The sequence below is a fragment of the Miscanthus floridulus genome, chromosome 14 (assembly GCF_019320115.1).
Source record: "Miscanthus floridulus cultivar M001 chromosome 14, ASM1932011v1, whole genome shotgun sequence".
In the NCBI taxonomy this organism is placed as follows: Eukaryota; Viridiplantae; Streptophyta; class Magnoliopsida; order Poales; family Poaceae; genus Miscanthus; species Miscanthus floridulus.
Genome location: NC_089593.1, coordinates 76,751,106 through 76,778,844, shown reverse-complemented (window position 1 = coordinate 76,778,844; position 27,739 = coordinate 76,751,106). Strand labels below are relative to the sequence as shown.

Genomic DNA, 27,739 nt, shown 5'->3' with positions numbered 1-27,739 from the left:
GTCCAGTCTGAGAGATCAACATTGTATTCCTTGCACCGAGGTGCTCGTAGTAGGGGGTTACAAGCTATGCGAGAGAGGGAGCTAGTCCCAGGTCTCTGCGTTGAACGGTGTGGGTTGCTTGAGATGTTGATCTCAGGTAGTGCGGAGGAGTGCACGTATTACAGAGTGTTGCGCGTTGCTTGCGCGTGTGTAATTGAGTCTACGTGAGTCTCTGCGTCTGAGTGTCTATTTGTGTTCGTCCGTGTTTGTCCTCCTCTAGAAACGGCCTCGGTCTCCCCCTTTTATAGTTGAAGGGGGGGACAGGGGTGATACATGCATTTGCTACGCGGCGTCCTGTGAGCGAAGGTGGTGTTTCCGAGCCCTATAGCTTGCCACTGTGGTGGCATGGTCGGTGGAGTGGTCTTGTCCTTGATGCACTAGAGGGACACGCCGATCACGCCCGATCCTATGCGACGTGGGAGCTCCAATGATAGCTTGACGCAGGGCATGGCACAAGCGGTGGATGACGTGTCGGTCGCTGTATGTCGACAGTGTAGAGGGCCAAGGGCCGGTCGGTGCAGAGGCCAAACCATCGTGGGGGCTCAGTGGGCGCGAATCTCAAGGCTACCGAGACCCCGAAGCAGACGGTCGAGGCTCGGAGGGAGAAGTTGATCCTACACACTGATTTCAAGGCTACATGTACTCGGACTTGACTCCCCATGCCGCGCTGTCCTCGGAGCAGGGGTTAGGTAGCACAGTGCAGTATGGGTGTCAATTGTGGGCACAGTGCTAAGCACAGCGGCCGGTAACCCCTGCCCCATCCCATCCCGGACGGCATGGCGTTGATGCGACTCCCATCTCGTCGGTCACTCTATAGTGTCGAGCCGTCGTTCGGCTGACGTCGCATGAGTGGTTGGTCGCGTTAGTTGGACGTGACGTTCTATCAGGGAAATCGGTCGAGGCGAAGGCGACGGGGTTGTTGCCGAGCCGGCCTCAAGCGAGGCGGAGAATTGGTACCCCGTTTGAGGCCTTACACGTGGGGCCTCGAGCGAGACAGAGAATTGATACCCCATCCGAGGCCTTACGAGCTGGCCTCGAGCGAGACGGAGACTCGGTTTCTTGTCCGAGGCCTTACGCGTGGGGCCTCGAGCGAGGCGGAGAATCGGTAGCCTCGGACAAGGTGGGGGTTAGCCAGTAGTTGTCTCTTGGCTTTGATTTTTAAAGGGTCTAAGCGATTTTTTCGGCTCTTGCTTAGGGGATCCCTTTTTGTGGTACCCGACACCAAGGATGACACTAGATTATTTATCCTTTGGTTCGGTTGCTTACCGGCAACTTAGTCAATGTTGTGGTGATACACTCATTTGGTAGCTCACACGCTAATAGGCATCACATGCCTAGCCCACCAATTGGGCGCCGTAAGAACCAACACAAGAGATGATCCACAAACCATGAGCAATCCACTAGAGTTACCTTTCACAATCTCTCACGGGAAATAGGCACAAGAACCCCTCACAAATCATCGATCAAAGCTGGAGACAATCACCACCCTCCGCTCAAGGATCACCGCTACTCCAAGCTGTCTAGGTGGTGGCAACCACCAAGAGTAACAAGTAATCCCACAGCAAAGATGATCCCAAGTGCCACTAGATGCCAACACAATGCAAATGCACTTTGGATCACTGTCAATCTCACTATGATAATGAAACAATGAAGAAGATGAGTGGAAGGTGTTTGGATAGGCTCACAAGGTTGTATCACTAATGAAAATGGCCAAGGGAACATCCATGAGCCGGACAACAAGTTTATATAGAGCCCCAACAACTCAAGTAGCCGTTGCCACCTTCATTGGGCTGGTGAAAGGTCCTAATATGGCTAGAGCGGGGGGGGGGGGGTGAATAGCCTATTTAAAAATCTACAAATCAACTAAAGCAATTTGATTAGTATAACAAATAGCGAAATGTAAACTTGTTCTAGCTCTACAAGGGTTGCAAGCCACCTATCCAACAATTCTAGTTACTATGATCACTAAGAGCTCTCACATTTGCTACACTAAAGAGCTCCACTAGATGAACTCAAACTACAAAGCAAGCTCTCAATTCTAATTACACTAAAGAGCTTGCTACAACTAGTTTACGAGAATATAAATGGATGAGTAGGGTTATTATACCGCCGTGTAGAGGAGTGAACCAATCACAAGATGAATACTAAATCAATCACCGGGAGAATACCAAAGGGCAAGAGACCACCAATTTTCTCCCGATGTTCACGTGCTTGCCAACACGCTACGTTCCCATTGTGTCGACCAACACTTGGTGGTTCGCGCGGCTAAGAGGTGTTGCACGAACCTTGTCCACACAATTGGACACCGCAAGAACCTACCCACAAGTGAGGTAACTCAATGACACGAGCAATCCACTAGGGTTACCTTTCGACGCTCCACCGGGGAAGGTACAAGTCCCCTCACAATCATCGGAGATGGCCACGAACAATCAGCAACCACCAAGAGCAACAAGCAAATTCGGTAGAGAAACACGAACACCAAGTGCCTTTAGATGCAATCACTCAAGCAATGCACTTGGATTCTCTCCCAATCTCACAAAGATGATGAATCAATGATGGAGATGAGTGGGAGGGCTTTGGCTAAGCTCATAAGGTTGCTATGTCAATGCAAATGGCCAAGCGAGTGAGCTTGAGATGGTCATGGGGCTTAAATAGAAGCCCCCATAAAATAGAGTCGTTGGCTCCTCAGTCCACTGAAAAATAGAGCGACCGGAGGTGCAGGTCAGATCGACCGGACGTAGGACCCTAGCATTCGGTCGCGCAATGCATGCCACGTGGCCCCTGCTTCAAATGTTGATCGCCCGATCTCAACGATCATCAGTGCACTTAAGTTGTGACCGGATGCGCTGCTCGAAGTGATCGAACGCACCAACACCAGCGTCCGACCGTTTCCAGTAAGGTTCCACTCGCGACCGGACGCGTCCGGTTGATCACGACCGAACATAGGACCCCAGCATTCGGTCACTTTCAGTAAGCTTCCAGAGGTGGAAATTCGTGATCGGATGCGTCCGGTGATGCCTAATCGGACTCGCCCAGCGTCCGGTCCCTCATGGTCTTCTCTGTGCGCTGCCACGTTAGCGGGGCCGGATGCAGCCAGCCAGCGTCCGGTCACGAAGTGATCCAGTGTCCGGTCGAAGACCGATGCCAGCATCTTCATTGCTTCCATTGACCGGATGCTTCAGTCCAGTTGAGACCAACATCCGGTGCACTCTGTGAAACTCTGTCTTTTCTATATAGGGCGCCGGTGGCACCGTCGGACTGTCCGCACTCTACAGGCGGACACTCCACCGGTAAAGTTTCTTACCCTTGCTCCCAAGTGCTAAACACAATGTGTATCACCTTTATGCATGTGTGTTAACATCTTTTCACAAACATTTTCAAGGGTGTTAGCACTCCACTAGATTCTAAATACATATGCAATGAGTTAGAGCATCTAGTGGCACTTTGATAACCACATTTCGATACGAGTTTCACACCTCTTAATCGTACGGCTATCGATCCTAAATGTGATCATACTTACTAAATGTCTCGATCACTAGAACAAAAAGCTCCTATCAAGTTTCACCTTTGCCTTGAGCTTTTTGTTTTTCTTTCTCCTTTTTCAAGTTCAAGCATTTGATCATCAGCATGCCATCACCATCATCATGTCATGATCACCATTGCTTCACCATTTGGAGTAGTGCTACCTATCTCATAATCACTTTGATAAACTAGATTAACACTTAGGATTTTATCAATTCACCAAAATCAAACTAGAGCTTTCAGCTGGTCATTAGGACATCGGACGACAACAAGGACATCAGACAAATGCCGCCAGCGTCCAATGCACGGATGAATGCCGCATGTCACTGGCCATTTGAAGTCGACCATTGCCTCCCAACGGCTCTCTCCGTGCGCACCAGATTCCCAACGTCAGATGCCACATCGGACTAATTGACGCTCGCCGTCCAATGCCGTCCAGAAAGTACCCAGAGTGCTCCAAGTTACATGGGACACGTATGATGCCCTTGATCGGACCAGTTCTAGCGTCTGATACTCTGTTGACTGTGTGGTCAGCAGGTGAACAGTGCTAACATTTTGTCTGGTGCATGTTTTTCACTTTGTCTGATGCCTTCGCGAAATGTCCGAAGAATTATTTCTCCAAACAGAGAACAACCAAAACACATCGTATGCTCCCTGAATTTGTCTGATGCAATTCGCTTTAGCGTCCGATGCCTATGCCGAGCCACTGTTGTCTTAGGGTTAGCCATCGGACACAAGGTTCATTTGTCTGATGCCTACAATGAACTCATTTTCTTCCTCTCTTCAAAAAGTTCCATCACTTGTGTTCGTGAGTTAGTATTTTCACAAATATTTTTCAAGGGTTGTTAGCACTCACTAGGTTGTAATGTACATGTATGGGGTCAATTCACCTAGTGGCAGATAACCGTATTTTTCGTGAGAGTTCCCCTCTTAATAGTACGACTATCTATCCTAAACCCGATCACACACTCTATTGCATCTTGATCGACAAAACAAAATGCCCTAGAATATACCTTTGTCTTGAGCCCTTGCATTTTGTTTTTCTCTTTCTTCCTTTCTATATTAGAGCACTTGATCATCACTTGTGGCCATCTCCATCACCTTGAGTGCCACTAGCTCCCCCAAAGACTTGGACCAACCTATCTCATTTACACACTTAGAGCATAGGGTTAGTCCAATGGATTTCATCAATTAGCCAAAACCAAATTAGGGCTTTCATCTACATGTGGCTAAGGGTCCGTTTGGTTGGGCTTTTGGCTTTGGCTTTTGGCCCAAAAAGCCAAAAGCCCAACCAAAGGGGCTGTTTTTGGAGGCTGCTTTTTCAGAAGCAGTTGCTTTTCCGTAGTACATTTTTAAAAGCTGGTTTGACCCTGCTTTTGGCTTTTGGCTTTCTGCTTTTCGAAATTGGTGGAATAAAAAGCTCTTTCATAGTTGTTTCAAGAGAGATAAAGATAGAAGGTATATTTTATACTTGTTTAACCAAACAGCTTTCAGCTTTTCCACAGCTCACAGCCCACAGCAGCTTTCCCACAGCTCACAGCCCACAGCAGCTTTTTTCCACAGCCACAGCTCAACCAAACACACCCTAAATCCAACCCCACCCTTGCTGCGATGAACAAGAAGTTTGGGATGATCCACGGGCTGTCACCACTGGCCAACATCATGTCATTTGGCAGCTTGGCCATGCACTCCTGGTGCCTGGCTAGCAAGCTTGAGCTGTGAAGGGGTGCCAAGATGACAACTTTCTCGGCCTTGTTGTGTTGAATCTTATCAGGATGGTGGTATTGGTGCATGTCATCTTATGAGATCGCTAGACTATATTGTACGATTGCGCTATTGGCTTCAGAGGAGAATAATTTTAGTTAAAAAAGAAATCCGATGTGTTGCATGATGCTGTCAAACCAGTTATTCAAAATCAGAAAAATTCAGCCACGTTGGTTGTATTTGTTGATGTTTCTTATGTGGAGGAGTAACCAATTGAGATTCGTCAGCAAGTGTACGTCCCTTTTTGGAACCAAGGATTTATGGAACACAGAAATAGGAAAAATGTAAGAATGAAATGCTCTCTTTGGAACAAAGGATTTAAAAGACAGAAACAGAAAAAAATGTAAGAATGAACTGCTAACACTTTAAATCGTGTAGGATTTCAAAACGAAGGAAAGTTTAGAAAGATGCCTTTGAAAGCAACGTAGAAACAACATAGGAAACAAAATAGAAGATGTCTTTGGAAGCAATATAGGAAAAACATAACTAAACGATGAGGTTGTAGCTGTATGTAAAAAAAGCAAGTAAAAAAAAAAGAGGTTGTAGCTAATGTTTAGTGTCCTCTAAACTTCCTCTAGAATGGCCTAGTCCATAAAAATTTGAAAAGAATTGTTAGGAAGCATTCCTTTGTTTCAGAGAGCATCATAGGATTTTTATTTTCCTATAGAAACTGAATCCTTCACAATTCTTATGTTTTTCCTCCATTTCAAACGAGGACTGCACCGGCGAGGCTCAAAGAGATAGGGGTAAACTAAAATACACTTGCGGCACATATTCGCATGCAAATGTATGTGTATGTACCGTATAAACAGATTTCACATGAAGCTTATATACAACGTAAAAGGTAAAAAAAAAAGAATCGCTTCACTAAAGATGATATAACATGACAATAATTTAAGTAGCCAAGCAGCTTCCCTTAAGACTGTCATCGTCGTCTATTTTGCTAGTGAGAATATCATGTCTGTTTTTCTATCTATAAAAAAATAGTGCTTTTTTTCGTCATTGATTGGTAAATGTGGGAAGGGAGAGTGTTGGCGCACACAGGCACAGGGCATACAGTACTCCGCACGAGCCCCCCCCCCCCCCCCCCCCCACACCCCCCACCACACACACCCACCCAAATCTCTAAGGGTTATTTGGATTGGTACCATTATAATTCTCATAACTTTGAGATGTACCATTAAAATGCACCTATTTTGAGATTTACATTATAATTTAATGTTTCACTGAGTTTTGCCATTTTTTACGTCTTCCAGCTGCTTGGGCCCACTGGCAGGCGTATGTGCACTGTTCGCTATTCTGTATGGACGTATTTGCCCCCGTCCCGAAGTTGAAAAAGCCCTGCGCCCGTGGCTCCATCTCTGTCTGTTCTCCTCCTCGCGCTCACTCTGTCTCTCACTCTCTTGTCCTCCCGATGCGGCAACGGCGGCGGAACCCTAACCCTAGCCGCCGGTGTCCTGGAGCCCGCGCCCACGCCCGAGTCAACTGCCGCCGCCGCCCAACTCCACTGCCGCCCGCGCCCGAGCTGTCCTCCCGGATCCCGGACGATTGGAGCCTCTCCAGCGACCTCATGATGGTGTTCCATTGAGCGCAATGGCTGACCCTGCGGACATGGAGCACGACGAGGAGAGGTATGGATCTCCAACCTTCAATCTCTTGAGTCTGAGTAGCGATGCGAGTAGGTCGAGGAATTGCGCTGACCCTAGTGTATTTTTTGCGACTTGTTTGTTTGCTGCTAGGGTTTGGTTGTTCTCCTTAGAGATTAAAGTTGAAGGTTTCTATACTACAGACAGTAATGGTAGGAAAGCTTACACGAAGGGTAGTGTGATTAAATGGGATGTGGAGGTAGGATCATTCACTTTTGAATTGCTGATGCAAAGCTTGACCAATCAGTTCAAATGGTCCCCTACCCAGAGTCCTTGTGTGTGGTTCTTTGACAAAAGGATGTGTGAAGACGTCATACTAGTTAATGACTTCTAGCTAAATGATGTGTTTGAAATGTATAAGGATCAGATGCATTGCCAAGTTGTTGTAGGAGTTTTTGAAAGAAAAGTTGCAGATGTTTATGAGTTTGCTACCCTAGAGCCTCTTTGTGTGATTCCTCCTGTTGAGCATGAGAATCCTATTCTAGATCCCAATAGGCATGAGAATCCTATTCCAGATCCTGCTGAGCAGCCTAATCCTCCTGTTAGCCCTGCTACCAAGCCCACTGCTAAGCCAGATGAAGGACCAGCGTATCCTTTAGAGCCTGAACTAGAGCCTGATAGGGAGCCAGACATGTTTGATAATGAGGAGTATGTGGGTGTCAATGATGAGAGAATGTACATGCCAGTACCTCCTCATCAGTACACTAACAATGCACAGGCTGCTAATAGTTCTCACCCACAACCATGTGCTAATGCTGATGCAAATGATTTTGGCGCTGCTGAAGGAGGTGTTCCTCTTGAGGAAGAGATTGATGATGCAGATCCACAGGAGGTCCATGTGATTCCTAATCCAGCAAATCCCAAGATTGTGAAAGGAGGGCTCTTTCCTGATATTGTTGCATTCAGGAAGGCAATTAGGCATCATGCAGTGAAGACAGGCTTTGAGTTTGCTAATCTGCAAACTGACCACACTAGATTTATTGCCAAGTGTAAAGCAGAGGGATGTCCTTGGCGTATACATGCTTCTAGAAATTCTTATGGCAAGACAATAGAGGTAAATTTGTCATTACTATTGGAGTTGTTTGTTTATTAAATTTGTTATTTATGAAACTAATGTCCTATTGCATTTGTTTGTGTAGATCAAAAGGCTACCTTTTGAACACAATTGTCCTACCACAAAACTCAGAGAAGGGAAGATGGCCACCCAAGGTTGGTGTGCAGATAGGTTGGCAGACTGGCTGAAGAAGAATCCAATCAAAGGTGCAACTAACTGCAGGAACAAATTGGAGGGTGACTATGGCATTAAGTTGAAATACTCCAAGGCATGGTCAGGTATGAAGGTAGCTTTAGAGAAGATCCATGGTAAATATGAGGAGAGTTTTTAGTTGCTTTTTAATTGGGCTGCTCAAATTAAGAAAGTATCCCCTGGTAGCTTAGTAGAGATAGAGTTAGAGAAGATTGGCAAAAAAACAGATTCAAGAGGATGTTTGTTGCTCTTAGACCATGTGTGGATGGATTCTTATCTAGATGCAGACCTTTTATTGGGGTAGATGCTTCCTGTTTGCATGGTAAATACAGGGGTCAGTTAGCTTCAGCTACTGGTGTGGATGGACACAATTGGTTGTACCATATAGCTTATGCAATTTTTGAGTCAGAAACTAAAGATAATTGGAAATGGTTTCTACAGCAGCAGCATAAGATTGTAGGAGATGTTCCAAATCTGGTTATATATATATAGATGCATGTAAAGGACTAGAGACTGCAGTGGGGTATGTCTTCCCACAAGCTAAAAACAGGGAGTGCATGAGGCATTTGTATCATAATTTTTTGAAAAAGTATTCTGGTGAGGTGTTCACTGATCACTTGTACCCTGCAGCTAGAAGCTACACACAAGGGCTGTTTTAGTGGCACATGAAGAAATTTTTTGAGTTTGCACCTGAAGCCATTGAGTACCTTGAGGAGCACCACAACAGGATCTGGTATAGGTGTGTATTTTTAGAAAACAGCAAGTGTGACTACTTGACAAATAATGTTTCAGAGAGCTTCAATGCACAAATAAAGAAGTTCAAAGGTCTGCTACTGCATGAATTAGTTGACAGAATCAGAGAGCTGATCATGGAGAAGAGATACACTAGGAAGATGCTTGCTAGGCAGTGGACAGATGGAATACTCCCAAATGTGATGAAGGAGCTCAACTTGATCAGCAATAACCTCAAAGTGGTCAAGGTATCAATTAGTGATGTTGATATTGCAGAAGTGACCATCTTGGATGAGTGGAACAATCAGAAAAGGCAAACGGTTGACTTGCAGAACCATAAATGCTCTTGTAGGGAGTGGCAGTTGATAGGGAAGCCCTGCAAACATGCTTTGGCATGGATCCTGTCCAACAGAGGGGTAAAAATTGAAGATTTTGTCCATGAGTATTACTAAGTGGCTAGGTTCAAGGCAACCTATGAGGACAAAATTGAACCTATCCCAGATAGGTCACAATGGCCTATTGTGGAACTTGGATTCAAAGTGTATCCACCATTGTTAGGCAGAGGAGCAGGAAGACCAAAGGTTCAAAGGCAAAGAGGTTGCTTGGAGAAAAGGGCATCCAAAAAGAAGGCCAAATATAGGAGATGTGGAGATTTTGGCCACTTTTCAAAAACTTACAAACAGACAGAGATTGGAGAAGATGGTGAGAGAGCTCCACCAAGGAACAAGGCTAACAAAAGGTATGTTTCTGTGCACTAAATATGGCTCATTGTTTTTCACTTCACAATATGTAATGTCACCTTTAAAATGTAGGAAAGAAGCTCCAATAGATGTAGCTGGTCCCTCCCAAGCCGAGAAACATAAAGTTCAGAAGAAGGAGGGCACACCAAAGAAGAAGAAGACACCCATCAAGAAGAAGCTCAAGAAGGCTACAGCTGACCCACCTACTACTGTTGTTAGTAGCCTTAGGAGGCTAGTCTATGAAGACTAGAGCTTGTTAGCAGCTTATGATATGCTTTTGTAATAAAAAGAGAACTTGTATGCTGCTACTGGTATGCTTTTGTAAGATCAACAGTTGAACCTTGTTGTTTGTGTAACATTGTAGTTGGATTCCTGGAACCTTGTAGTTAGAATGATGGAACCTTGTATGGTTGTGAACCTGGTATGATGTTATGTTGATTTAAGTGGTTGCAAACCTAATATGCTGGTACGCTATGCTCAATTCTGTATAAGTGTCTCAAACACTTCTATCACTCAACATTTTTCAGTGTCTCGAACACTTCTATCCAGTTCATCTTCCTTCTATATTTTTCAGTGCCTCTGGAACACTTCTATCCAGTTCACCTTCCTTCTGCATTGACTAACTGCGAGAAGGCATTACTTGTTGACATGTCGGAGTACTCGATCGGCATACGGCTTTGATCTGTAGTGCTAATATCCAGGGAACTTACTCTGTTTGCATTTGAAGGCAGTTCAGAGATCTGATTCATACTGTCGATGTTGGACATGTCTGGACCTGCCTCCTGCAGCTGCAGCACAAACTCCAGGTTCCACAGCACATCCCCCATGGTAGGACGCTCGACACCATACTCTGCAATATAATATCAAAACTTAGGCAAGAGCTTTCATTAGCTCGGGAATCTCACAAGACACATATTCAAGAACTGGAGAGTAGTGCTTTGAAGGCAAGAAAATGCTTTGAACATAGAATAAAAGAAGTAGATCTAATGCTCGAAGATTCTAGAAAGAAAATAAGATATCTGGTATTCAGAACACAAGATGTCAATTGATTCAACAGAACACATTTCATTTCAATTCAATTCCAGGATAACATACATACACACAGTCACACATTAGCTAACCCACACTTACATTAGCTGACTAACACACATTCTAGCTGCTCACTTCCACATAACAACAACAATAAATGCACCAATCAGGACACCTACAAAGCCAAAAAAACTGGCGATACAACTGAACAATCAAGCACAATATGGCATTTCTTCGTGTCCAGCTCAGGCTTCGGCTCAGTAGGTTGGACATTCAGTTTCCATAGATCAGCTACAACACTATCCACAGTTTGCTTCAACTCTTGCAATTCTTCCTTCAACTTGGCATAACAGTCAACTGATGTCTCCTTACCAGTCTGCAACCAGCGTTCCTTTGCTTCCAAGGCCTCAATCTGCAACTTAGAGCAGATGAAGCCACAGGCAGTATGATCACCCTACACACAAAAACACATCAATCAGAGTAGCATCAAGAGAAATAGTGAGGTCAACAATGTCAAGAATCCTAACCTTAATGTTGTACGGTCACGTGAGAAACCACTGATCCTTTGTCGCCAGCTGCTTGCTCTGGATCCGGACCAAAGGAACATGGCAATAAGGGCACTCCCTTCTGCCGCTGGCCATCGCGCTCAAGCCTGTCGAAGGTACCTTCATCGGGCTTCCAGTCCACTGCCCGGCCATGGCTTCAAAAGCTCGGCGCAGCCACAGAGCAGAGCCTACAGACCAAGAGATGGGGCCACAGGATCCGAGATCCAGGAGGACAGCTCGGGCGCGGGCGACAGTGGAGTTAGGTGGCGGCGGCAGTTGACTCGGGCGCGGGGGTGGGCTCCAGGATGCCAGCGGCTAGGGTTAGGGTTCCGCTGCCGTCGCCGCGTCGAGAGGACGAGAGAGTGAGAAACAGAGTGAGCGCGAGGAGGAGAACAGACTGAGAGATGGGGCCACGGGCGCAGGGCTCTTTCAACTTCGGGACGGGGGCAAATACGTCCATATAGAAAAGCGAACAATACGCATACGCCTGCCAGTGGGTCCAAGTAGCTGGAAGACGTAAAAAATGGCAAAACTCAGTAAAACATTGAATTATAATAGTAAATATCAAAATAAGTGAATTTTAATGGTACATGTCAAAAGTTCTGATAATTGTAATGGTATCCATAAGTAACCCAATCTCTAATCCCTAGCCGGCTCCGCTCGGCCGACCCCGCGATGGCGTCAGCACCACGCCGGAGCGCCAGAGCCCACCGTCCTCTCCCACAGCCGGCCGACGGTGCGATGGCATCGACGTCGGCGCGACGCCAGACCGCCAGAGCCCGCCGTCCTCCTCCACGTCTGGCCGACAGCGCGATGGCATCGACGTCGGTGCGACGCTGGACCGGCATTGACGTCGTCGCGATGCCGGACCGCCAGAACCCGCCGTCCTCCTCCATGTCTGGCCGACAGCGCGATGGCATCGATGTCGGCGCAACGCCGGACCGCCAGAGCCCGCCGTCCTCTCCCACTGGCGGCAGACCGCGCGACGGCGTCGACGTCGGCGCAAGCTCAAGCGCGACGGCGGTCCGGTAGAGGCCCGGCAGCGCTGACCGGCCTTCCTGACGAGATCTGGGAGGACATCTTCCTGCGCCTCGACGCCGCGGCCGACCTCGCCCGCGCCTCCGCCGCCTGCTCCTCCTTCCGCCGCATCATCTCCGAGCGCCGGTTCGTCCGCCGCTTCCGGTCCCTCTGCTCCCCTGCAGTCCTCGGGTTCACCGACGGAGACCTATACGCCCCCGTCGATACGCCCCACCGCTCAGCCCCGGAAGCCCGCGCGCTCGAGCAAGCCACCGACTTCATGTTCTCCTTCCTCCCCGACGCCGACGGGGGTTGCTTTCGCCACGCCCGCGATGGTCGCGTCCTCCTTGCCCGGCGCATCTCCCCCGAATCCGACTTCTATGATTTTGTAGTCTGCGACCCCCTGTATCGCCGGTACGTCAAGATTCCCCGGATACCCGACGACCTACTGGCCTCGGCCGCATACAATGGTATGTCGCACCATGTGTTCCCCATTCTGGCTCTAGGCGTCGAGAATGACGAGGAGGAATCGTTCAGAGTTATCTGCACTGTGCAGCTCCATGGCAAGGTCGTGGTTTTCATCTTCCCTTCCTGCAACCATACGCGGCGAGGTATTGTTAGCACGATTTCTTTGCCTCGTTATGGACGTGTTGGAATGCCTGACTATGCGCACGGCTGCGTGCACTGGTTGTTGGATTTCACAGGCTATTCGCTAATGCTTGATACAAGTGAGATGGAATTCTCCATCCTTGAGCTCTTGCCGCCCCCCTATTCTGAGTCAAAGCGTGCCATCGTCGAGGCAGGGGAAGGCAGACTTGGGTTGTTAACTATTGGTGATGACACAGTTGACCTGTATTGCAAGAATTGGCAAAACAATGGTGTTGCCGCACAAGAGTGGCAACATGACAAGTTGATTCCTTTACCCGAAGACTATACGATCGACTATCATTGGTGCATTGTGGGCACAGCAGGGTGTTACGTAGGTCTACTAGCGCATCTCGGAATGCATTTCAAGTATTTTGTACTGGACATCAAGACATTTCTTCTTGAGGAGCTCTGCACCTTGAAGAACGGTGTAATGTCATTTGGTTTTCCATGCAAGATTTCCACCACCGTTGGCACTGCCAAGCATATGAAATGGTAAGAACTGTCTTTCATGTTTCTTCAGCTGTAGGGAACTATATTGCATTTGTGGTTTGCTACATCCTACTTGTTACCAAAGTGCACTTGCTGCTGGCATATCCAAATTTTCTTGCATCCTCCATGTCCATTGTCACCATGGAGCCCTTGTAGTCCATGTGATCCTTTGGCGTTTTGGATTTTTTTTCTATCAATCCATATGTAGTTTATAATATTATGCTGAAAAGTACCATTATAGTTATTCCTCTAATCAATAAAAGTGTTAAATGACAGACATTGGCATCACATTATCACAATGTCTCACATAACACGCTGAGTGAGTGTTATTAATTTGGCAAGATAGCTTGCCAAAAATAGAACAGATGCTACAAGAATTCAGAATTTGTGATGGCTATGACATGATTGTAGGAGTCTATGTATAGGAGTTACTGAATAAGTCACTAATCAATCCTTATCTTAACTTGTAGGAAATTGAGTAATGCTTTATCTGATGTGCAATTTATAGAGATTAGAAATAACGGTCACTGTTTCATAATTGACAGTTGAATGCAAAATCAGTATGTAGTCAATGGACTAATAATAGTTTGGTTTAGTTTAAATCCTCATGTAAATTTGATAGCTTTCTTATAATCTCATGCTGGAAGGTAATAAATCAGGCCATAGGGTTCTTTTTGTTTCTGGGCTTCTCGGGTCTTAAAAGGTGTTTCATGCTAATCTACTACAAAGCTGATATTGCCTGTTTTGGTTTGGTTTGTGGCCGTATTGCTCAATGCTCAGTGAGCAATCAGCCATCAATTTATTGTTTTTGCTTGTTTGTGCAGCTTCTAAAGAAAAACTGGAGTTATTGTGGAAACCATTTTTTGAATGCAACATTACCTGTAATTATATGGTGACATAAAGGAGCCGCTATAGGTGGCCTGTGGTATAGTGTTAGCGGAGTTACCTAGGCAAACTTGTTATCTTTAGTATCTTGCAAGTGATTGGGGCGGTGTGAACCCTGTGTGGCCCATGTCTAGTTGGCAGGCACAGGTTGCCTAGGCAAACTTGTTTCATATCATGTTCTTTTTACTACCGAGACACTAACCTTGTTCAATACAACATTGCTAATGAGGGAGCATATGATTAATCCATTTCATCCAACAACAATTAGCTTTTTTTTTGATGCAATACATGTTCAACTTGTGGTTGAGCAAGTGTTTTGGCATTGGGTTTTGTCAGAACTATTTAAAATTGAAAACCATAATATGGTGCCAATATATCAAAAATTATATACTTTGGTGGAAACTCTGTAATACTGCAGTGAAAAAAATATTATATTTTATTGAACATCTTGCTATTTGAACTAGAATTGAAGATAAGCTTTATAGATGATAAATTGACACTACAGTGTCTTACTCTATCCAGGGTGAATGCTAGTTGGTATAGGATAATGCTATTGGATCAAATTATGTTATTTTATGGATCTTGCAAGTGATTGGGATGTTCTGTGAACCCAGTGTAGCCCATGTACAGTCTGGCAAGCCCCCAGGGTGCCTTCTACCAGGCAAAATTCCTTTTATTACATTTCTGTGAACAATCAATATGTTGCCAAAAAATGTTCATGTTTCTTTCATCATGGTAATATGTCTTAGGATAAAAGTTTACACAAATATTCTTTATATCTGCGGAAAGGCTTCCTCAAATGTTCAGCACATAATCAGGATGTTGCTGGCAATGGCCAGTCCAACATTTTGTACCATGTGATCATGCAACAGTTAGCTTTAACTTTTCCCAACGCAATATTTGTATACAATATGACACTTGCACAACACTTATGTTTTAAATTTCTATTATCAACCAAAGTTCAATTGGAAAGTCAGAAACTAATTTAAGATTAACTAGAACATGCCCTCTCTTCTCCTACATCTTCTTTCATGCAATTTCACTTGACATGGTTGATAGCTGTTTGCAGATGATGAAGAGGCACAAGATTGAGCGGGACCTTAGCATCGGCGAGGAAGTCGGATGGCCAAAGAACCAGCAGGTGGATGAACAAGAAGTTTGGAATGATCGACGGGTTATCCAACATCATGTCGTTTGGCAGCTTGGCCATGCACTCCTAGCTAGCAAGCTCGAGCTGTGAAAGGGAGTCAAGACAGCCAAGACGACCCCTTTCTCCGCCTTGTGAATCTTATCATGGTGTGATATTGGTGTACGTCATGTTATGAGATTGCTAGACTAAATTGTACAATTGCGTTATTGGCTTCAACGAAGAATAAATCTACTACACCTAAATAGGAGGAACCCACTACAGGAATTTCTCAGTAAGCCACGTCACCTCTATGGCCCACAATTCCCACTTGTCTCTACCTTCTTTGATGCGGCGAAGGCCATTTCCTTGTAGCATATGAACAGACTAAGAACTGATCCAAAACCCTGCCATTCACGAGCTCATCCATTAGTGTGATTGATTGCATCACGAAACAGTCCAGGACCCGACACTAGTACAGAAACGGGCTTTACTCCCGGTTGGAAAACCCCTTGAGTCCCGGTTTTTCAACCGGGAGCACGAATCCGGGATTAAAGGACCCCTCCTTTAATCCTAGTTTCTCGCACGTCCCGGTTGGTAAGACCAACCGGGACTAAAGAGGCCTCCCGGCCTGGCCACGTGAGGCGGCCCTTTAGTCCCGGTTGGTAACCAACCGGGACTAAAGGTTTCTTTTTTTTCTTTTTTTGTTTCTATTTTCAATTGATGATTCGTTTTGGTTTTCGAATACGCATTCTACGTTGCTAGTAATATACGTATTCTACACGTTTATAATGTTCGAACATTTTGTACAAACTAAAGTATAAAACTAACGTATATATTATATGCATATACATATATTGTACGTTATTTTATGTACATATAATATATATATATATATATATGTTACAAATAAAGCTTGCATTGTATATTCTATTATATCCTTGGGATAACAAATTCACTCCATCTGGTTTGGCTTCCATGTTTCGTTGACGTCATTGTAGAACTCGCCGGCTGGATTGAGGACCTAGTCATTAAGAAATCCCGCTATGGTCTCTTGAATTGCTTTCAGTTGGTCATGTCGTATGACTTTTTCCTTCAACCATAGAGTCTTCAATAAAAGTTAAAGGAAAAGTATTAATATATATATATGTGTTGGTCACGTGATTACTTATATGTATGAGCAACAAAAGAAATTGTGAATATATTTATATAACGTACTTTGAGGATCTCTTCAGGAGTTCTTTTTGCGTACGCCATGATGAACTCGCAAACATAGTATCCACAGTAGTTGTTCCCCTGTTCTTGCCTCAGAACCCACTTTTACGAGAAAAAAGATCCGATGAATTGAAAGCATGCATGGTGTTAATTGAAAGCATGCATGGTGTTCCCCTGTTGTGCAAGTGTCATATTGAAAGCATATATATATATATATATATATATATATATATATATATATATATATAAATGTAGCTAGTACTTACTTTGTGTGCGATTACATCCAGTGGCGCTTTGCAATGTTTGTTGTGTTCCTCAATGAAACTTTTCCAAACACTGCGCCTAATAAAATAAAAAATTAATTTGGCCTTTAATAATTGTTGCAGTTAAGAGATCGGGGTATATATAGTTGCTAGAGAGACCAAATTACCCTTGGATAATATCTATCATGTCTTGGTACTTTGTTTGCTCTTTTCTTAACGAGTCTAAGATGCTCAACTGACTATTGGCCATATCGATGACCATCAATATCCAGTGATTGCTGCATATGTTTTTATACACAAATATGATCGACATTAACTAGAGTCAACATATATATATATATATGGGAGATAGCTTAGCTAGTAAGCAAATAATTGAACAAATGTCCATATGATCGACATTAATTATTTAACACTCACTTGAAGTTGTAGGGGAAGAGTATGTCCTTGTTTTGTTGATACACTAAGAACCTCATGAGATTTTTCTCGACTTTAGCTTTCCATTGAGGCGGGGGTTTGGGTGTTTGAATACGATATTTGGATCAACGAAACCAACATCATTATCCTTTCTCTTTCTGAGTTCTGTCATCTCATATCTGCATATATAAAAATATAGTGTGATGATATATAATTTATATATATACATGTAGCTTTATATATATACACTTTAATAGTAGAAAATAATCACACTTACAGATAATAGCAGCTAATGAGACTTTTGTCGAGAGAGTCCAGGTGGCATAGTTGGTGTAATTATACAAACTCGACATATATAACGTCATTGCCACTGAAGTAATGTTGGTTTCTAACTCTGACAGGAACAAAGGCCTCTCCCCGTTCACACGCCGCCATGTACCACTTGTTTAGTAGGTACATTTGCGTACCCAGTTCACCTAAGGCCTCAGGGTTGTATAGACTCTTTCCATGTTCAAATTTCTTCCAAGGATCCACTTTCGGAGCAGATGGTCCTTCAGCGAGCACTTGGGCAAGGTCCAAACCAGTTTCCTCGTAAAACCGAGCTAGCTCCTCAAAATCAACGTCTAAGTCTAAGTTCGAACCATATTCATTACGAACGACAAGAGGGGGGGACTGATTGTTGCGATTGTTGTTCGAGTTGTGCAACACCTTTCCCTGGTCTAGTCTTTTTCTGCGCCGCCTCAAATGACTTGGTGAGAGAGCGGTCGTAGTCCGATTTTGGCAAGGTCTTTTGAGATTCCCGCTTTTTCTGGTCCACCTTCTTTCTTAGAAGATCTAGAGGTAGGTAGAAGTACGGTTTCTCCGGGTTCTCCCTAGCTTCTCGTTGCTTTTTCACTTTTTCGAAGAAACTATCCACATCTTTTTGTACTGCAGCATTTAATTCCTTTTCACTTTTCCCGTAAGACAGTTTTTGTGGAATAACTGGATTAAATGAGGCTTTCTTCTTTGCCGGCTGGTGGGCCAATGGCTTCATTTGCGGGGTGGACCTCTTAGGAGCTGGCTTCTTCTTAGTCATCAAGGGAGGTGGGGAAGCCGTTGGAGACCTCCTTGAAGGTGGCGGCGATGGTGGCGTTGCCACCTGATTGCCCGGAGCACTATCATGATCTGGAGATTGAATAATTGGACTTAGGTTGGCGGAGACCCTGCTGTGTGAGTACAAAAAAGAATAATTAGGTATAATAAATTGTTATTTTTAATCATGCATGTCAATAGAAAATTAGTGAAATTTTTTTCGTTCACTTTTGTCCGCACCTATTGTCTGGCAATTAAGGAAGCGGCAGTGGACTAGAGACCCTAGGAATAATGATGTAGCGCTTGCGCCATAGTATGAATGTATTCTCTGCTTCTCCTAGAGTCTTCTCCCCATCACCTCCTGGAATGTCAAGAGCCAGATCACTAAAACCTTTGTTAAATCTATCCACTGAGACGCTAACATATCCAGGTGGTATTATTGCCCCATGGATTCTTGGTGTCTTGGTAGGATCTGGAGGAGAAAAAACATCGAGAGCCACCATGATTGTGGCATTCTCTTTTGGAATATATAGCTCACATGATGTAAACGGTGCAGTGATGTCATCCACGGGGAAACGTAGCATTGCGTCATCTTGATTTGGCAACTCCGTGGAAGCGCAGCTGCTTTTCAACTGATCAGGGGGGCTAATATTAATGTTGATTCCTAGATCTGATGCCTGCCTTTGGGCACTCATTGCTATTTGCACTTGCTTTATGATTTCGTCCTGCATTCTAGCTTGCATGTTTTTTTCATGCTCCTGTGCTTGAAGCAATGCCTCCCGTGACTCACGAACATATTCCTCCAACCTGCTGATCCGCACTGCTTCCTCATCCTTCCTTCTCTACCGACTTCTGTAGGTATCTCTATCATTAGGGAAACCATGCTCCCAAGAAATGTTCCGTCCTAAACCTCTCATTCGGCCACTGTGTTCAGCAGTCCCGATGGCATACGTCAGTTCATCCTTCTCTCTATTGGGCCTAAACGCACCAATAGCTTTAGCTTGTAGAGCATAAGAAAATCTTTGTGTTGCTCTTTCGAGTTTTGGGCCATGAACCAGCTTCCCGGTCTCTAGGTCCAGTCTTCCCCCATGAGCGAAAAACCAAATCTTCGCGCATTTGGGCCAATTGAGTGATTCTGGTGTGATACCCTTGGCAAGAATATCTGCTTCCATTTTTTCCCACTTGGTAATGACAGTTGCGTAGCCACCAGATCTCATGCCATGGTGGTATAACTTCTGTCGGGCATTCTCTTGGTTCCTTCTCACCCGTTCCTCACCCTCTTCCGATGTCTTGTACTATACAAAATCATTCCAGTAGGGCCTCAACTTCGCGAGCGAGCCCCTAGTATTGAAATTGGGCGTTAGGTTCTTCTTGACGTATTTCGTGTATAGAGATTTCTTCTAAGTCTGAAATTGTGTGGCCATCTTCTTCATAGCCTACTTTTGAACTAGCTCCTTCAATTCATCATCGTTGATATCATCATAATCATCCGCTTGCAACGTGAAATGTTGAAGGATATCATCCCAAATTAAATTCTTATCAAGATTAGAGACAAAACTAACATGAGACTCGTTGATCTTTTGCTTCCATTCACGGGCACTGATTGGAAGTCTGTCCCTTACAAGATACCCACAGTGTTGCACGAATTTCCTTACATGTGGACCAAGTGGTTCGCCTGTATCGATATTGAATTTCGATATTATGTAGCGCCCCTCCAATGGCTTTTTTGGGTCTCGAATATATTTGCTTTTCGCCGTTGTGGTCGTCGATCCAGAGGGCTACGTATAAAAAAATAATAAATAAATATCATGTGTACACATAATAGATGATAGATATTCAAATATATATATATATATACAATATTCAAATATATATAAATATATATACTTCGCCAATATTTTCTTGCACAATATTTTCTTGGTTATCTTCAAGAGCCAGGTATTGACTCTTGTCATCTACATCCTGCTGGTCACCATCGACAAATTGAGTGCCGGTGTTGATAATATTCATCTTTTCTTCATCCATGTTGTCTCTCGAGGCAGCCATCTAGCTTTTACTCCACTAGATATATCTATAAAAAATAAAACATGTTTCAACAAATAACCATCCGTACTAGTTGACCTTACTTACGTGATCATCTTGGCGAGCATTTCTCCACCGAACGACACCGTACTTGGCCAAGGAAGAGCTCTGATTCTACGAGGAAGGGAACACGGTCTTCCACGACCGTTGCCGCTCTCCCTCGTAGAATCAAAGCTCCTCCTTGACGTCTGTTACCGCTCGGCAGAGAACATGCTAGCTGAGATGAACACGGTCCGCAAGTTCAACTAGTACGGATTTTCTACAATTTTCTAACTATTTTCTAAGTTTTTCATTTCATGAAAAAATTAATTCTAAAAAATAAAAGGCATGATTTCTATGTATTTCATTTCATGGAAAAAATAATTCTAAGTGACCTGCTCGATATCGACGAGCTCGCAGGCGTTTAGGTTGCCGAGGATAGTAACATTTGTAGATGACATTTGTAGGTCTAAAGTTATCAAATATCCATCAAATTATAGCTCAAAAACATGTTTCAATAAATAACCATCCGTACTAGTTGACCTTGCTTACGTGATCATCTCGGCGAGCATTTCTCCACCGGACGTCACCGTACTTGACCAAGGAAGAGCTCCGATTCTACGAGGAAGGGAACACGGTCTTCCACGACCGTTGCCGCTCTCTCTTATAGAATCAAAGCTCCTCCTTGATGTCTGTTACTGCTCGGCAGAGAACATGCTAGCCAAGATGAACACAGTCTGCAAGTTCAACTAGTACGGATTTTCTACAATTTTCTAACTATTTTCTAAGTTTTTCATTTCATGGAAAAATCAATTCTAAGATCACGTAAGCCGCCGCTTTGTCGATCCGATCCGACGGGGTTTCACCAGCGCTGAGCGTTGCTTAGGTTGCCTTGTTTGATGGTTCATTCATGATCGATTCACACTACTGACAGGCACATACAAGAGATCAAAAAATAGCATAATCATGTCCATTATTTTGGTTGACGTAACATGACACAAATGTAACATGACACAAATGCTACTGACAGGCACGTACAAGAGAAAATAGCATAATCTTTCCTTGGTTTCCAAAACATGTTAGCAGCCAAAACTTGTGAACAGACAACATCTTTCCTTGGTTTCCATTTGTACCTAGCTGCAGTGAGGCAGCGCGGGGAAGGCTCAGGCGTGCTCTAGTTGTCCAGCGAAGAAAAAAAGATTGACACTTAGTAAACAGACATAATTATATGGGCTTAATTTCTTGTCACTTCCTAAGGTATGTAAAATCTCAACATGAACTCTATATCCTTTATGTTTTGAGGAGATGTATGCTGATTTTTTTTCAAAACCTTACTGTTAGGACATTGTATCACGGATTATAGCAGGCATAACATTGAAGGAAGCTGTCCGAATGAGTTTGGTATGCAGCACATCGAGAAAAGCCTGGATTTACCATCCTAATCTTGACTTTGATATTTTCTCCATATCTAGGACAACATGAAAATAATAACTATAGCTTCCCATGTCATCTTTTTAACAACCAGAATTCATCTCACCGGTGAGGCAGCGTGTGCGGGGAAGGCTCGGGTAAGCTCTGGTGAGGCAACACGGGGAAGGCTCGGCCGCGCTCCGGTGAGGCAGCGCGCGCGAGGAAGGCTCGAGCGAGCTCCGGTGAGGCAGCACGGGGAAGGCTCGGCGCGCTCCGGTGAGCACGAGCGAGGTGGGGGCCAGGGACGAGGACGACGCGTGCTCCAGCGAGGACGAGCGAGGCGCACTGGCCGGCCGGAGAAGAAGCACACGTGCACGTGGGGCCGGTGACAGCATGCGTGCATGACGAGGCGAGGCTAGGGTGGTCGCCTAGGGGCGGCGGTGCTGCTGGATCGATCTGGTGGAGAAGATGAGGCGACGGCGTGGCGGAGACAGAGAGGAAGAGAACTAGGGCGTGGTTTATAAAGGGAGACCTTTAGTCTCGGTTGAAGCTACCAACCGGGACTAAAGATTCTTTAGTCCCGGGCGATGGTTAGAACCGGGACTAAAGGTATGAGCTTTAGTCCCGGTGTAGCCATGACCCGGGAGTAAAGGGCATTTTGGCGGGCTGCGAAAACTACAGCTCCCCCTTTACTCCCGGTGACCCGGGAGTAAAGGGGGAGCTGTAGTTTTCGCAGCCCGCCAAAATGCCCTTTACTCCCGGGTCGTGGCTACACCCGGGACTAAAGCTCCACCATTAGTCCCGGGTGGTTGATCCACCCGGGAGTAAAGGGGAGCTGCAGTTGGCTTTCTCCAATTTTCATAAGTTTTTTCCTTTTTTATATATTTCTTTTCTATAAATGTGCAGAGAGTTATTAATTGCCGAATAAATAAAATATTATCCAAGAAAATTATAAAAAAAATTCTTGGACTTGGTTTTGCATTATTATAGACAACAAAAATTTGTAAACTAAACTCTTTTGTTTTACTGTATAAATATTTGATATAGTGTAAATAATAATTACAATTTGCACCATGCAAAAATATACTACTTAATTAAAATCATTAAAACTATTGCTTTTCGACAGGAAATTAGTTTTCACATCTTATTAACGTTCATCATTTGGTTTTTCATCACACATTCTCCACGGGAAATCCACCGTCTAGCAGAAAATTCATTTAAACCGTAGAAAATATGAAAACACAAAAAAAAAATCTAAAGTCACAATTATTACATAATAGGTCTAATACATCACTATATATATCAAGCGGGCACAGTAGTGAACTTCTTCTTAACATATATCCCTTGGTTATGATCGTGCCATAACCATGGAGTGTCCTCATCATTTAGCTGGATGCTTGGGTCTTTGTTCACTGTGAAGGGTGAATTCGGTCATCCTTTTCATAATCTTCTGATATGTCTGACTTGTCTTCAATTCCGACGACGTTTCTTCTCTCTGAAAGAACCATGTGGCGCTTTGGCTCATTGATTGGATCGTTGTTGTTTTTCTCTCTCTTCAGTTTTGTAGACATGTCCTTGACATAGAACACCTGATTCATATCCTTGGCAAGGACGAACGGTTCGTCTTTGTACCCAATATTGTTGAGGTCCACGGTTGTTATTCCATACTGATTGTCGACTGCTACCCCACCTCCAGTCACCTTTATCCATTGGCACTTGAACAAAGGTACCTTAAAAGTAGGTGCATAGTTTAGTTCCCATATCTCCTCTATGCGGCCATAATATGTTTGCTTATTTCCATTAGGGTCGGTGGCATCTAAGCGGACACCACTGTTTTGGTTGGTGCTCCTTTTATCTTAGGCTAGTGTGTAAAATGTATTCCCATTTATCTCGTACCCTTTGTATATGAGGATATGCCACGATGGCTGCCTAGCCAACAAATAAAGTTGCTCATCAATACTCTCATCACTCTGACATTCTTTTCGTAACCAGTCGCTGAAAGTTTCCATGTGCTGATGCGTAATCCAAGCTTTAGACTTCCCTGGAAACTCAGATCGGAGCAACTCTTTATGTGTCTCGATATACGGATCTACCAAAGAGGAGTTTTGCAGAACTGTGTAGTATGCTTTATTAAAATAATTATCCTACATACCAATATATGGTTTCTTCCCTAGCGTCCCCTTTCCACTTAGTCTCCCCTCATGTCGTGATTCAGGAACACCAATCGGGTTAAGGTCGAGAATAAAGTCAACACAAAACTCAATGACCTCCTCTATTCCATAGCCCTTGGCGATGCTTCCTTCTGGTCGAGCACTGTTGTGAACATATTTCTTTAGGACTCCCATTAACCTCTCAAAGGGGAACATGTTGTGCAGGAACACAGGACCGAGAATGCTAATCTCCTTAACCAGGTGAACTAGGAGGTGTGTCATTATATTAAAGAAGGAAGGAGGGAACACCAACTCAAAGCTGACAAGATATTGAACCACATCATTCTGTAGTTTAGCTAGATCCATTGGATCGATTGCCTTCTGAGAAATTGCATTGAGGAATGCACATAGCTTCACGGTGGCTAGACGTATATTTGGAGGTAGAATTCCTCTTAATGCAACGGGAAGCAATTGTGTCATGAGCACGTGGCAGTCATGGGACTTTAAGTTTAGGAATTTCTTCTCTGGCACATTTATTATACCCTTTATATTCGAGGAGAATCCAGATGGTACCATGATGCTTGCTAGGCATTCAAACATGCTTTCCTTCTCTTCTTTGCTAAGAGTGTAGCCGGTAGGACTTAAGTAATGGCGTCCATCATCTGTCTTCTCTGGATGTAGGTTGTCTCGTTCTTTCAAACACCGTAGGACCTGTCATGCTTCAAGTGTGTCCTTAGGCTTCCCATACACACCCATGAAGCCTAGCAGGTTCACACAAAGATTCTTCATCAGGTGCATCACGTCGATCGCGCTACGGACCTCTAGAACTTGCCAATAGGGTAGCTCCCAAAATATGGACTTCTTCCACATGGGTGCATGACCGTCGGCGTCGTTCGGAACAGGTTCGCTACCATATGCCTTTCCAAATACTACTTTCACATCCTTGATCCTATTGAGTACATCCTCACTAGTTTGGTTGCCCGGCTTGGTCTGGTGGTCTGCCTTACCTTTAAAGTGCTTGCCTTTCTTTCTTAGGGGGTGATTCGTAGGAAGAAATCGACGATGGCCAAGGTACATGACCTTTCGACATTTTTTCAAGAATATACCTTTAATGTCATCAAAATAGTGCGTGAATGCATTATATCCCTTGTTTGATTGTCCTGAAAGATTACTTAGAGCAGGCCAATCATTGATTGTTAGAAACAACAATGCTCGTAGGTTAAAGTGCTTCTATTTGTGCTCATCCCACACACGTACACCTGCTCTATTCCACAAAAGTAGAAGTTCTTCAACTAGTGACCTCATGTACACATGGATGTCATTGTCAGGTTGCCTTGGGCCTTGGATGAGCACTGGCATCATAATAAACTTACGCTTCATGCATAACCAGGGAGGAAGGTTGTAGATACATAGAGTAACAGGCCAAGTGCTATGACTACTGCTCTGCTCCCCGAAAGGATTCATACCATCCGTACTTAAAGCAAACCTTAAGTTTCTTGCGTCATTTATAAACTCCGGGAATTCTCTATCGATTGCTCTCCACTGGGACCCATCAGCAGGGTGTCTCAACATATTGTCTACCTTACGGTCTTCTTTGTGCCATCGCAACAACTTTGCATGGTCTTTATTTCTAAATAGATGTTTCAAGCGTGGTATTATAGGAGCATACCAAATAATCTTGACAGGGATTTTCTTCGTTGGATGTTCGCCCTCAACATCACCAGGGTCATCTCGCCTGATCTTATACCGCGATAAATGACATACCAGGCATGCATCTAACTTCTCGTACTCCTCGCCACAGTAGAGGATGCAGTCATTAGGACATGCATGTATCTTCTGGATTTCTAATCCCAAAGGACAGACTACCTGTTTTGCTTCGTACATAGTGGCGGGCAAATCGTTATCCTTCGGAAGCATCTTCTTTTGGATTTTCAGTAACTCCCCAAATTCCTTGTCAGATACACCATTCTTTGCCTTCTATTGCAACAATTCTAGTGTGGTACCCAACTTTTTCTGCCCCACATCACAAGTTGGGTATAGCAATTTCTTGTGATCCTCTAGCATGTGCTCGAACTTGATCTTCTCCTTTTCACTTTCGCATTCTCTTTGTGCATCACGAATGGCCTGACCAAGATCATCAGCGGGCTCATCTTCTGCCCCTACCTCTTCTTCAGCTTCCCCCATTGCAGTATCATTGAAGGCCCCATATTCAGCAATAATGTCATCATCGTCCCATTGTTCTTCTTCACCTTCTTCCATTACAACCCCGGTTTCTCCGTGCTTCGTCCAACAAATATAGTTTGGCATGAAACCTGACTTCAACAAGTATGAATGAAGACTCCTTGAGCTAGCATATTCCTTCAAATTCTTACATATGGCACATGGGCAGCACATGAAACCATCGCATTTGTTTGCCTCGGCCACACGTAAAAAAGAATGCACGCCCTCAATGAACTCTTGGGAGCGGCGATCAGCATTGTACATCCAATGCCGGCTCATCTACATTACATGACATACATACCATATTAAAACCTAGAACATAATTAGTTAATTATACGACATGCATGCCACCACACAAGGTACTAATTTATGAAAGTCTCGCTACAATGTAGACAATCCCAACTACCACTAAAAAAACTAAAGCTAAAATGCACTTCAGCAGCATAAGAATTTCACGACCAATCCCAACTAAAACAGATAGATCATGCGTTTGTTCAACATCTATGGGCTTCTTCCGTAGGATCACTGTCTCATCAGCCACGGTAGCTGTCTGTGCAAGAGAGTTTTGCACGTGTTCAACATACTCTTCCTCCCAGTACCAGCCTGAACATCCAGTGCCATCCTACTAAAATTAAAACAAAAAATTAGAACTTTAATCACAATCATCATGAAAATAAGTATAAATTAACCATAATCATCAAATGCGACAAAATAACTCACATTGCGATCCGGACACTTGTAGAAGATACGGCCCTTGTTGGGACACTCCTTCCTCACCCGGTACTCTATCACAATCTTCTCCTCACACTTGCCGCATGCAATGAGAGGGAGGTCCGGCCTCAGTCGCTTTGTAACCCGATGAGAGGCCGAGGACCCGGAAGTAGTTGCCATCTACTCTCTATACTCATTTTTAATATAATATAAATTTCTCATTTTATAAACAAATAAAATTAAAAAAATCTAAAATTCTCTATATATCTAAAGCATGAAGTGTGCTATGCATGCTAGAAATGAAAGCTCAATACTAGTTTTGATAACTACTTTAACCTTCCTTCATCCAAATATACAAACTTTAAAGTGATTTTGAGCTTAAATGGCTTACAAATAAAAAAAATCTACCATAAAAAAACCCACATATATCTAGTCCACAAAATGAAATAAGCTACTGATGAAACATGAGAGTATAAAGTTGGTAACCTTTAGAACCGAAGAATCGATGGAGAAATAGAAGAAATCTTATGATCACCGGTGATGAGGAAGAAGAGAGGCCGGCGATGAAGCAAGAACACTGAGCTCGAAGTGGCTCGGGCTCGGGGAGGAACATGGGGTATATAGGAGGGGACCTTTAGTCCCAGTTGTAGACAGAAACTGAGACTAAAGGTCCCTTTCTAGTCTTGGACGGAGCCTCCAGCCGGGAGTAGACTTTTACTCCTGGTTGGAGGGACCAACCAGGAGTAAAAGTGAACCTTTAGTCTCGGTTGGTAGCTCCAACCGGGACTAAAGGTCC

The 27,739-nt window shown here is 44.2% G+C and overlaps 2 pseudogenes; both read left to right on the top strand.

The window, feature by feature from the left end:
- Positions 1-8,167: 8,167 nt before the first annotated feature.
- Positions 8,168-9,939, top strand: LOC136503803 (uncharacterized; annotated as a pseudogene).
- Positions 9,940-11,938: 1,999 nt separating this feature from the next.
- On the top strand, positions 11,939-13,416 carry LOC136503802 (uncharacterized; annotated as a pseudogene).
- Positions 13,417-27,739: the final 14,323 nt, after the last annotated feature.